At 52.5% G+C, this 13017-nt stretch overlaps 1 long non-coding RNA gene across 1 annotated transcript; it reads right to left on the bottom strand.

The window, feature by feature from the left end:
* Window positions 1-3669: 3669 nt before the first annotated feature.
* Window positions 3670-8790, bottom strand: LOC127042085 (uncharacterized). The gene is made up of 3 exons (XR_007771844.1): window positions 8684-8790; window positions 4420-4503; window positions 3670-3726 (listed from the first exon to the last, which is right to left on the bottom strand). It is a non-coding gene; the product is annotated as an uncharacterized LOC127042085 (long non-coding RNA).
* Between the last annotated feature and the right edge of the window lie 4227 nt (window positions 8791-13017).

The following is a 13017-nucleotide window of genomic DNA, read 5'->3' as shown; positions in this document are numbered from 1 at the left end:
TTAAAAAAAAACTCTGATAGTAAATGGGGAACCATGATCGAGTGGATTTCTTTCTAGCAGGTTCCTGCAGGGATTGGTTCTTGGCCCTGTGCTATTTAACATTCTTATCCATGACTTAGAAGAGAGTACAAAATCATCACTGATAAAGTTTACAGTTGCCACAAAGATTGGGGTTGGTGGTAATTAATGAAATGTCAGTAGATTCAGGCTCCATCGCTGAGAGTCTGGGAAGTTGTCCCAGCCCTGGCTGGAGGGTTATTTCCTGTTCCACAAAGAGGGGAAGTTCCATTCCCAACTCCTGTGCCTTGAAATTAGGACCTATCTGACACTACACCCCCATATTCATCATAGTGGTATGATTATAATATGATTAGGACATAATTATGATCTATTTTGTAGAAGATGCATCATGTGTGGTGTCACTGGAAAAGTTCTGATTTGCTGAATATGATTATCCTATTTGTGTGCACATATCATGTTCGTATCTGAAGTTATGGATATTGACTCTGTATCTGTATTTCAAATGTGCTTACTCTGGGTAACACCCACAATGAGCCTTTCAGGTACAACAATGAAGAAGCCAGACAGTGCTGATGGCTCAACAAAGACAATGGACTGTGGAAGAGCTTAGCCTTCCTGTGAATGTTTCAGCCAGCCTATGAGTCATGGCTACTATGACTCAGCAGGGCCTGTGACCAGACCACATGACACTAAACTCCATTTTAGTACCTGTATTTTTCCACAAACTGGACTAGGAACTGAGTTTGGAACAAAAGGTTCCCACCATATGGAAAAGCTACATAAGGTGGGGTGTGACATCATCTCTTGGCCTCATTCTCCACACAAGAGAACTTCTGGAAACACCTGAGAAACAAAAACGGATGTGGGGGAAGTGCTGCCCCAGGATCAAGAGATTTCTAGCTTGTGTATGAAACGTGGGGACTGCTTGTACCATCAGTCAGGGTGAGAAATTGCTAATTCAAATTCTATCCATCTAGTATGTTAGGCTTAGTCTGAGTTTTGGTTATTTGCTAAATAATCTGCTTTGATCTGTTTGTTATCACTTATAATCACTTAATCTATCTTTCTGCAGTTAATAACTTGTTTGATGCTTTATCTTAACCAGCGTATTTTGAGTGAAGTGTCTGGGGAAAATCTCAGCTTGTTGTGCACATCTGTCCCATATCGAGGGGAAGGGGAACTACATTAATGAGCTTGTATTATAGAGATCCTGTGCACTATAAGATGGTATCATTCTGGATTTATACTACAGCAAGTGTGCAAGGTTGGGGAGTGGGAAATTGGCTCTTGTCTTCTATCTGTCCTTGAGTGGCTTAGGTAACGCACTCAGGTAGCTTAGTTGGCTGCATGGCGCCACCTGCTGTTGTGTTGGGTGATAACAGGCCCTGGAGAGGCTGGCGAAATCTCCAGCAAAGCAGTGTGAGAAGGGCCAGCCCAGCGTGAGGGTTAGAGGACACAGCAGTTCCCAGAAGCTCCACAAACTGCCTCCTGGGGGTGACAACCCATCACGCCCTACACTACACAAGTCTCAGCAGGTTTGTCACATGCTGTCCCCTCCCTTTCTCCACCCGAGATATTTCCTGCTTCCCACCACCTCTAGCAATTCCCACCCTCTTATGCATTTACTGCTCCTCAACCTCCAAGCAGAGCCCGCCACCCTGATAATCTCTTACCTGAGCCAGCTCCATTGCAGCCATTTCCTTGCCCCTGGGAGGACGAGATGATCTGCAGCGAAACATGGATGTTATTCTCTGGCCTGCCGGGGTGAAAAGGGCAAGGTGTGAGAATTCAGACTAGGCTTTTGTTCATTCCACAAGCCGATTCCCCCCAGCTTTTCCCCTGCTAATGCACATTCTAGGTTCTAGCACACTGTGAAGCACAGAGTGACCTTATTCCAGTACAGGCCTAGCCCCCTCCCACCAGGGTGTAACCCTCTGACACATGGGGAAACCCTCCCAGTAACAGTCTCTCTCTTACACGTATCAAGTTTGCGGACAACACCAAGCTGGGTGGGGTTGTAAGTGCTTTGGAGGATTGGATTAAAATTCAAAATGATCATGGACAAACGGGAGAAATGATCTGAAGTAAATAGGATCAAATTCAGTAGAGACAAGTGCAAAGTACTCCACGTTGGAAGGAACAATCGGAGGCCAGAGAAGAGCAGAAACAAAGGAGTCACTTTGGGGGATTCTCCCTGTCATTGTCCCCAAGGCAGCTGTCTCAGGTTTACAAAGGTGTTTCATGTTCCAGCCTTTATACAGTCTCTCCTGGGAGTGCCCCTTTCATGGACTGGGCCTAGTTTTAGTTTTTGGTAGTTAACAAGCTTGGTTTATTGTTCATCTAACCAGTATGTGTGGATTGAAGTGTGTCGGAAACTCTGTTTGGGATAACAAGCTGGTGCATGTCATTTTCCGCTGATGAAATGACAGACTTCATATGAGCTTGGGTCGTTCAGTAGCGTGCTGGACAGTGCAAGATGCACATTTCTGGGGGAAAGTTGGGCACTTGAGAATTTGCTGGTTTTCTCCTGAGGTGTAATTCATGAGTGGCTGTCTAGCAGCACTCAATACTGTGTAGCTGGGAGTGAGTTACATGCTGGAGACTGTGTGTTAATTGGCCAAGAGGGGCTGTTCTCGCGGGAAAACAGTGGAAAAGGCACCCCATGCTGGAGGACTGAGGTACAGCTATTTAACAGTCCAGATTGTACTCTGGGTAACATCACAGACACTCATTATGACAGAGCCTCTTACAACACAGAGAAAGTAAATCCATGTCCCAGAAATCGAAGACTCCAGACAGAGGGCAAGTGTCCCTGGCACTGCTTCTTGCTGACAGAGAGGTTCAGAGACAGTGCGAGAATCCTGGGGAAGCTGGGAACAGGAAGCATGGGCTGGCTGGGTTCGGTGGAGAAAGGGAACAGGAAGGGCAGGGATATTACTGAATCCAGGATCTTAGCAGTACTAGATGACAGGATAGCACATAGTGCAGCCCATTGGAAAACACAATCCCAACTATACATACAAAATGATGGGGTCTAAATTAGTTGTTTCCACTCAAGAGAGTGATCTTGGAGTCACTGTGGATAGTTCTCTGAAAACATCCACTCAATGTGCAGCAGCAGTGAAAAAAAGTGAACAATGTAGGAAATAATTAAGAAAGTGATAGATATGACAGAATATCTCATAGATCATATTTGTAAAAACAGCAAATAAATCCATGATACACCCACATCTTGAATACTGCATGCACATGTCACCCCATCTCAAAAATAGATATATTGGAATTGGAAAAGGTTCAGAAAAGGGCAAGAAAAATGATTAGGGGTATGGGACAGTTATGCCAGACCTAACCCCCAGTTTCACTTGAGCAAACAGGAGATATTTGACACTGTGCAATACGGCTCCTGTGCTCTGTTCCCAAAGTGTTCTGCAGCAGAGGAGGGTCTCTGGTATTATGTGTGTCACTGGCCTATTGGGGTGATGCTGAAACAGGACAGGGTACAGATGGCATTGTGGGGGTGGCGTGAACCTTCACTCTTCATTTCCCCTTCCAAGAACAGAAGGGACAGGAACCCTTACCCAGCGAGGTCACAGTCTCATAGTTCTCCTGCATGACATCCCAGTGGAGGGCTCTCTGAGTGGGGTCCTGCAGAGCCCACTCTTCCCTGGTGAAATACATAGCCATCTCCTTGAAGGTCACCAGCCCCTGAAAGAGTAAGAGTCCAACACTAAGGACTTGCTGCCCCACTCACAGCCCCACTATTTGTGGCAGAGAAGAGTGAATCAAATGGAAGCTCTGGGTGGATCATAGTCAGGAGAGTCCCACCTCGACCTGGCTCAGAGTATCCAGCAATTGCCAGGGTGAGGGGATGAAGAGAGAGCCCCTTATCTCTCCCAGCATATCCATCACCCCCCTACTAGCCACTGACTGATACAGGAGATGGAGCCCCTAGCAGGGTCCAGGGAGAGCTCGCTGGTAGGATGCCCAACACCCTCCTCATTGTGAGGAGGGGGATATGAAGGGAGAGGCAGCTCCAATAAGCCTGACTCATGGGTGTCCCCTTTATATCTCACAGCAGCTGATGGTTAGTGAGGTCAGGCTCCAGCACTAGGAGTCTGGTCAGTTTGACTAGCTCCATGTAGGTGGGTTATTTTCTCTCTTCACAAATTAGGGCATTTCCACCTCCAAACCTCCTGGGTCTGTTCCTAGAATCTAGGCCACTTAGTAAATAACTCCCAGCAGGTCTGCCACACCCTGGCCTCCTCCTTTCCCCACGCTGTGAATTTCCTGCCCCGCTCCAACCTCCAAACCAGACTCTGCAAACCTTCCCACCTCTGGTGTATTTGCTCTCCCTTTCCTCCAGCAGGAACCCACCAGCAACCCCCCGATAATCTCTACCTGGACTGACTCCACTGCAGCCATTTCTCTTCCCTGTCCCACGCCAGGCTGGGATGAGCTGGAGCAAAACATTCTGCAGCCTGTCTGGGGGAGAAGGGCAGTTGTGGGCGTTTCAGAACCGGTTTTAGTTAATTTCACATCACAATTCCCCCAGGCCCTTTCCCTGCAGACAGACACCCTAGATTCTGTCATGCTGGGAAATGCTCAATCTGTTTATTACAATTTAGACCTGGCCCCTCCTGCCAGGCTAAGTCCACAGACACATTTTTAACCTCCCTTCTCTCTCCCCTCACCCCTTCTCTGAACACAAGGCTAGAAAAGAGCAGAACCAAAGGAGTCACTGTGGGGGATTCCCTCAGACACTGACCCCACGGCAGCCACACCCCAGCAGGGGGAATATGGAGTCAGGAACTGGCTTTTGCTCTGTCTGATCCTTGTTTTGTTCACTGGAAAGTGGTTCTGCCCCAGGATGCAGCAATACATGTGTCTGGGTGGACTAGAGAGCTGGAAATCTCTCCCCCACATTCATTTCTCCCACTGCCCCTTTCAGCCTCTCCTTCCCCTGTCCTCTCTCCCTGCCCCTCTGGCTGGGACAGTCCCATTCCTGGGGGCTTTGCTCTCCCATGGCTGGATTTCCTCCTGGCAACCGCTAATGGGAGGAGAAATGAGGTGGTGTTGTTTGTGCAGAGTCACTTTCTTGCCAGACCCTAGGACATTCCCTGAGGTCTTTCAGTTACCTGGAGACTCTGGCTCAGAATTTAGTAGTAACAGGGCCCAGGACTGCCCTAGGGGGCTAGGACCAGCTGCAGAAAGTCATCCCCTGGGCCGGGCAGAGAAGAAGCTTTAATTAAGGTCACTTCCCAGCACAGAGCCCCACTGGGGGAGCAGCAGCTGCCAAGCCTGGTCTCCCAGATCACAATGGAGGCTGCAGCATCTGACTCAGGAAGCTGAACCCCAATATCCTGAGCAGAGAGGGACAGAGTGTATGAGCAGCTTCCCTCCTTTAGCTCTCTGGGGAGAGCAGCTAATGGGAGCCCCTCCTCACAGGGAGAATGGCTGATCTCATTTGACCCACTGTCCATCTGGAATCACTCCTTGTCTTTCCATACAGTGACTCTGGATTAACAACGGTCTCAATGACACCGGATTTCAGAAAGAATGAGTTCAGAACGCTGTGGAAAAGACCATCGTGTGGCAGTGCTGACTCCCTTCCCACCTCCCTCACCCCCGCAGATCTAGGACAAGGACTGGGGGCAAAAATTTTCCAAACGGAACCGAAAGTTCCTGCAGTTTTCAAAAGAGGAGAAAAGTAAATTCTGTGAATTCACACTAACAGTGTTTGCTAAGTGGACAGAAAGTTATCACAGTGACAGGGCACGTGACTGGGGAATGGACTTGGTGACCTGGTGACTAGGAGCCAGGACTCTGGTACAAGTTGACCAGAGAGAAGGATCATGGCTAGCAGCAGCCCCCAGACACCCCCTAGCACCCAGAGCCCAGACCCCCCAGCCAGGGGCCCCAGACACCCCCCAGCCAGGATCCCATCAGATATTCCCTGGGACGCAGCCCCCAGAGTCCCTGGCCAGGGACCCCAGATACCCCTCAAAGCCCCACCGGCCAGAGAACTCCCACCACACCATGATTGCCAGGTTGGGAATCCCAAAGGGTTCCCCCCACCAAGAGCCCCCAGCAGCCAGGGACCCCCTCAAGGGACCCCACCCCCACTGGGACCCCCTCCTCTGCCCAGTGTGACCCCCTGATGCTTTACAGTGCGACCCATCACTCTGCTTCCCTGGCATGCCCTCACCTAGTGCCAGGGATCCCCTCCCCCAGCTCTGTGCACTGGGCATGGCAACAAAACCAGGAACCAGCGGGGGAAGCACAGACAGAGCCCCTGGCACAGAACCAGGCTCCCTCTAACCCTCTGTCCCGCCTCCCCAAGAGACACCCACCCCCACTGTTCTGCAGCCACCAGGCCCCCAGCGATACCCACCTCCAGGACCCATAGCCTCAGGGATGGGCACATCAGAACCACCACCCCCGAAAACCCCAAACCTCCACAACCCATCAACCTGACTAGGGTACCCCCTGCCCAGCCACCCAGAGGCCTCCCCCTACCACAATGCCCCTTCAGCTGCAATCTCCCCACACAGACACCTTCCCTGCCCCTGCAAGTGTTACCTCACAGAGTGTGAGAAGTGGCTAGAAAGTTAACACCACCTCCTGCTGGCCAGTCACACAGGCAGAGGGAGCCTGGGGAGTGCTTCTTTAACAGGAGAATGGAAGGCCTGGAGGGCAAGAAAGATCCACGGGCTGTCACTAGCAAATAATGGCCACCATGGATCCACCCCAGAGGCGGCTGCATCTTAGCACATTGGGAAACAACCCATCATATTCATTTAGAAATAAAACAACTAGAGAGAAGTGGGGCAAATGTTTGGGGTATTTTATATCAATCTTTGAGACACGCAGAGAGAACCCTGTCACAAACGACATTTGATAACATGAGAGAAAACCACCAAGATCGGAGGGGATTTGATGTTACTATTAAATAACTAGTGGAAAAGGGGGACTGTTGGACTGGATTTTATATGACTGTCCAATACATAAACAGAATGTGATGGTCCCGAGGCAACCATTCACGTGAGCAGCTCAGAGCCCTTTGAGGAGCTGATTTAAGGGCGGGGGGGAGCTGGAAGGCTCCATGGACAATGGAAGGGGGCCGCAGGGGAATTGGGAAATGGGGTCTGGGCAGTCTCCATGGGGGATGTGCTCCTCCCTTCCCTTCCCTGCCCTGGCAGAGAACGGGAACCTCATCCCATCCCACTCCAGTGGGAGCCATGTTCTGGGGAATGACCCAGGGCAACAATTTCCCACCCAAACAAGGACAAATCACTGCAGATAAAATGGGTGGGAAAATCCACCCCCCATCGGAGAGATTTTAAATTGACATTTGAGAAGTATGGAGAGAAAAGGGAAAATCAGAGGCAATTAGAGAGCTGATCATTGGCGGGGGGGAGAGGAGAATCTCCCTGGATTTTATAGCCACGTGTGATAATGAGAGAGAAAGGGGGAAATCTTGAGAGAATGTGTGTGTGGGAGGAAGTGGCAAAAACAGGGACAGGATCCAGTTAACTCACCTCCCTCCCACCCCGGGAATGTCCTGGCTGCACAGAGACAGATCTACCCCCCCCACCCCAGTGACCTCCCCCCCCTGCAACTCCGGCTTCTCCTCCCCCCTCGACACCTCTGCCCTCACACCAAAGGGGGGGGCTCTGCCAGCGTCTCCCCCTGAGCTCAACTCCTGCTCCTCCCCCCAGCCCGGATTGTGCCCTTTAGCCCCCCACGAACCCTGCCTCCAGCTCATAGACTCATAGACTCATAGGTCAGAAGGGACCAATCTGATCATCTAGTCTGACCTCCTGCACAAGGCAGGCCACAGAACCCCACCCATCCAATTTTATAACAACCCCTATCCCAGGACCGAGTTATTGAAATCCTCAAAAATGGTTTGAAGACCTCAAGCTGCAGAGACACCACCAGCAAGCGACCCGTGCCCCACGCTGCAGGGGAAGGCGAAAAACCTCCAGGGCACCTGCCAATCCGCCCTGGAGGAAAATTCCTTCCCGACCCCAAATATGGCGATAAGCTAAACCCTGAGCATGTGGGCAAGAGTCACCAGCTAGCACCCAAGAAGGAATTCTCCGCAGCAACTCAGTACCCATCGCATGCAACATCGATGCCTGACCCCCCCCGCCCATCAATTTCCTGCTCTGCGCCCGCCCCTCCCACGCTCCCTGTTACTCCCCCCGCCCCGCTCCAGCCCCGCCCCCAGCGCCCGGCGGAACGTTACGTCTGGTCCGGGCAGAGGGAAGGGCAGCGGCTTCAGCGGCTGTTACTGGGCATGCGCAGTGCCCGGGAGTAGCACATTGCTATGGGGAGGGATTTAATACACTGCCCACCCCCGCCTGGCCCGGGGTCCGCCCCTCCCCCCCCACACGACGGCCGGGCCCCGGCCCCCCCATCCCAGCGGGGCGGGCAGGCGGATCCTCCTGCAGCTCCACTGGTGCCGAGGCGCCTTCAAGGCTTCTCCCAGGCTCCCTGGGGCAGAGTCACTTTCCTGCCCCCCAGCGCCTCTCATTCCCCGGGGGCTCCGGGTCACAATGTCCCACCGCCCTTCCCGCGCCTGCAGCTCCGGCTTCTCCCCTCCCGCCCCCGCCAGCCACACCAAGGGGAACCCCCGGGCCCCAGTCTCTGTCCCCACCTGGATCCCAGCGGGGCCGGGGGCAGATCCTGGCTGCAGCTGAGAACAGCGGCTCCGCTCTGGCTCGGGCAGCTCCAGCGCTGCTGGCAGCACGTGGAGAACCAGGAAGCAGCTGTTCAGCCCGGCCCCGCGTCACAATGTGCCAGAGCCCCGCCCCCAGGAGCTGCCCTGCCCATGGGCTGTGCCAGAGCCCCGCCCCCAGGAGCTGCCCCACCCCCGGGCTGTGCCAGAGCAACGCCCCCAGGAGCTGCCCCGCCCCTGGGCTGTGCCAGAGCCCCGCCCCCAGGAGCTGCTCCGCCCCTGCTCTGTGCTGGAGCCCCGCCCCCAGGAGCTGCCCCGCCCCTGCTCTGTGCTGGAGCCCCGCCCCGAGGAGCTGCCCTGCCCCCGAGCTGAGCCAGAGCCCCGCCCCCAGGAGCTGCCGCACCTGGGATGTGTCAGAGCCCCGCCCCCTGGAATTTCCCCATGTTGGGTCTCTGAGCTTTGTTCTCCTGCCGCCTTCTTCCCAGCACCCCCTGCTCCCTTCCTGTTTCTGCAAACACCCCCCCTCCCCCGGGACCGGCTGCAGTGCTCGCTGAGGCTGACTCCAGTGGCTGAAGTTGCCTCCATCTCTGCTTCACCTGGAGGGGGAGAGACAAAGAGAGGAGATGGTCCCAGGGTGTGAAACCAGAATCAGGGGGCAAGGAAAGAAGGACTGTTTGGAAAGGTGGGTTTTTTTTGGGGGGGGGGTGAGCCAGAGGGATTCAGAAGAAGTTGGGCAGCAGAGGCTCAGGGAAATTGAGGGGAACCTCTTGGGTGTCTCAGTGTTGCCCAGGGTTTGTACAGCACCTTGCATAATATGGGGTCTGATCTCAGTCATGGTCTGTGCAGCACCTGGGAGCCCTGATGTCTGTTTCCTGATCACAGGCTCTGGGAATGGAGAGAGGGAAACCTCAGCACCTGAAGGTTAATGCAGCCCTGTGTGCAACCCCTGCTAGGGTGATCCGACAGCAAATGTGAAAAATTGGGATGGGGGTGGGGTTAATAGGCACCTATATAAGAAAAAGACCCAAAAATCGGGACATCTAGTCATGCTAGTCCCTGCTGTTCTCATAAGGGGTCGGCTTAGAGAGGGTTTGGCTACACTTGCAGCTGTCCAACGCTGGGAGTTAAAGCTGTCTTCCTACAGCTGTTTAGGGAAAGCGCTGCAGTGTGGACACACTGACAGCTACCAGCACTCTGTCATGGCCACATCTGCAGCGCTGTTGGGAGTGGTGCATTATGGGCAGCTATCCCAGCATTCAAGTGGCTGCAATGTGCTTTTCAAAAGAGGAGGGTGGGGTGGAGTGTGACACGGAGCGTGGGGGAGACAGAGCGAGTGGATTTTTGGAGCTGACACTGTGTCAGCTCCCTGCCTGGCAAGTTCAAGCCTCCTCCCCCACCCCTCTCTCATTCACTAAATGCAAATAGCCGCCTTTGTTTTTTTTCTCACAGACCAGATAAGCCGCTGATCCAAAACAGACCCCCTCTCCCCCGTGCCCACCCGGCTGCTTCTCTCCTCAAGCAAACACCAGCTGTAAGTTACAGCGCTGTAAAGCCACCACCTGCACTGTAACTCTCCAGTGTAGCCAAGGCCTGAGTTGTAGTAATAATAGCAGCCAAGAATCCGGTGGCACCTTATAGACTAACAGACGTATTGGAGCATGAGCTGTCGTGGGTGAATACCCACTTAGTCAGATGCAACAATAGTCCCATATGGGCTAGTGGTCAGGATTCCTGGTTTTCACCCAGGTGGCCTGGGTTCAACTTCTGGTGTGGGAAGAGTGCAGAGCTTTTGCCCAGAGTGGAGGCAGGAAATGAAAGGAACAGGAAGGGATCCTGCCAGCAGTGGAGTTAGACAGTGTAGGGAGGGGACCCCAGAAGTGGGGGTGGGGCAGTGGTTTGGGGGGAGATGAGGGAAGGATCCCAGCAGTGCGGGAAGTTGACAACCTGGAGAGCACAGGCCTGGAATGGGGACCTGGAAGAGTGAATGTGTCCCTCTAAACCCATCAACTGCAGACTAGGCAGGCTTGGAAGAATTGTGTATTTGTTGGTAAATGTCAATTTCTGTGTAAACACACAACCCAATGGCAAAATATTTCCATCAATAATCATCAAATTCGACAGATGGGCAAAGTAAGAAACATGCTGCTTGAGAACTTATCATGTTGTAGGAGCAGCAGTGATCTGTATGCTCTGTATAACCTGTATGCTCAAAAGGTCTATTAAACTCCCCCAGCTTGTGTCCTTTCCCGCTTTGAATGCCTGTGAAGTGGCTTTCCCACTCTCCTTTGTACCTCCAGTGAATGCCCTTCACCCGGCCCATCCGGCCAGTGGTTCGCTGTGTTACATTCTATTGCACCTCAGGGAGACTGATCTTCATCGCACCGTCCATCGCTGCGCTGTGGGACACTTACCTTAAAGGATCCTGACATCTCCACTGCCAGGCCTGTCCTGGGAGCGTGAGTATGAGTGTGACACCCTCCCCCATCCCTTCTTTTGAGCTTAGCTATCAAGCTAATAAATGTGCTGCTTTCTGCCAAACTCTGGGGGGGAGGGGCATTATTAGTCCTCTCTAAGCTTACTAACTGACCCAATTTTGGGTAACACAAGCAACATTGTTTGATCTGTTATTGTACCAAAGGGGGAGATGGTTGTCTATAAAGGAGGGTGAAGACTAAATGCCTCTGATGAGAATGGGATTTGAACCCATGCAGGCAGAGCATAATGGGGTAGCAGTCCATCACCTTAACCACTCGGTCACCTCATCTGAGCTGTCGAAAAACGGACAGGAGGAGAAATCTAAGGCCGGCAGAGATAGGGACACTAAGGAGTTTTTAAATACTAAGCGAAAGCAGGGTCTGAATGAGCTCCCCTCTCTCACCTAGTGAGGAGCTGGGGAAAGACTTCCGGAACAGACCGTGTTTGCATAGACACACCTACTCTGCCTAGCTATGCAGCATGATGGGGCCGCTTCCCCAAAATGACCAGTTTGGGATGGTCTTGGGTTACAAATGACTTTAGGATTGAGTGGAATGAAATGTTATTCTCCTTCCTGTATGAGTGAAGGGCAGCAGAACATACCTAGTCCGTCCTGATGGAGGGGTAGGTGAGTGAGGAATAGCTTTTATTGGACTGCAGAGAAGTGATTGAGGACGTCACCCTAAACCAGTGGTCCCCAAACATTTCACATTGTGCCCTCTTAGCCATGGCTGTGGCCCCTCGGAAGCCACGGTCAAGAACCGGGGCTGGGAGGAGTGGGGCTGTTGCTTTCTGGGGTGAGGGGTGCGGACAGGGGTAAAGGGGTCGACGCCGGGCTGGGAGCCAGAGTCTCAGGCTGAGGGTGGGGTTGGGGAAGAGCTGTGGCAGAGTGGTGCTCCCTCCCTGCCCTCTATGTGGGCTGGCTCAGGTCCTGAGGTGCCCCCATGAATGTTCCTCTGTGTCCCCCTAGGAGTCGCACCCCACATTATGGGGACCACTGAACCCTACTCGCTAAGCCGGGGCTAGTGATGCCAAACCCCCGGGAAAGGGAGAACAAGTGTGGGGGCCCCAGCACCAGAACCATGCCCCTACCTTCTGTCTGTGGCTCTACCCCCTTCCACCCATGGCCCCATCCACTGTCACTTCTGTTCCACCCCTTCCCTCACCAGCCCCACCCTATCACTCCTTTACCCCTGCCTCGCTGTGGCCCTGAGACCAGAGAAGCTCTGTGCCCCTGCTGCAGCCCCCGGGCTGTAGCAGGGAGTGGGAGCTCCTCCAGCCCTGGGGCTGACATAGGGGAGACTAACTTGGCCAGGGCCCCTGATCATGGGCCCCACTGTCCCCTTGGCAGTGCAAGGTTTGGGGAGGCTGAGCCCCCTTGTCATAAACAGATAGCTAAGGGTTAATGTTCTTTTACCTATAAAGGGGTAACACCAGTAACCTAAAACACCTGACCAGAGGACCAATCAGGAAACAAGACTTTTTCAAATCTGGGTGGAGGGAAGTTTGTGTGTGAGTTCTTTGTTCTTTGTCTTGTGTCTGTGGCGTCTCGGCTATGAGAGTGATTTTTCTATCTCCTGCCTTTCTAATCTTCTGTTTCCAAGTTGTAAGTACAAAGATAATAAGACAATAAGTTTATATTGGTTTTTTTTGTATTTACATGTGTGTAGTTGCTGGAATGTTTAAATTGTATTCTTTTTGGATAAGGCTGTTTATTCATTTTTTTCTTTTAAGCAAATAACCCTGTATTTGTCACCTTAATACAGAGAGACCATTTTTATGTCCTTTTCTTTCTTTGTATATAAAGCTTTCTTTTTAAGACCTGTTGGATTTTTTCT

The sequence above is a fragment of the Gopherus flavomarginatus genome, unplaced genomic scaffold (genome assembly GCF_025201925.1).
Source record: "Gopherus flavomarginatus isolate rGopFla2 unplaced genomic scaffold, rGopFla2.mat.asm mat_scaffold_2225_arrow_ctg1, whole genome shotgun sequence".
Taxonomy (NCBI): domain Eukaryota; kingdom Metazoa; phylum Chordata; order Testudines; family Testudinidae; genus Gopherus; species Gopherus flavomarginatus.
This window is presented reverse-complemented; position numbering and strand designations above follow the sequence as displayed.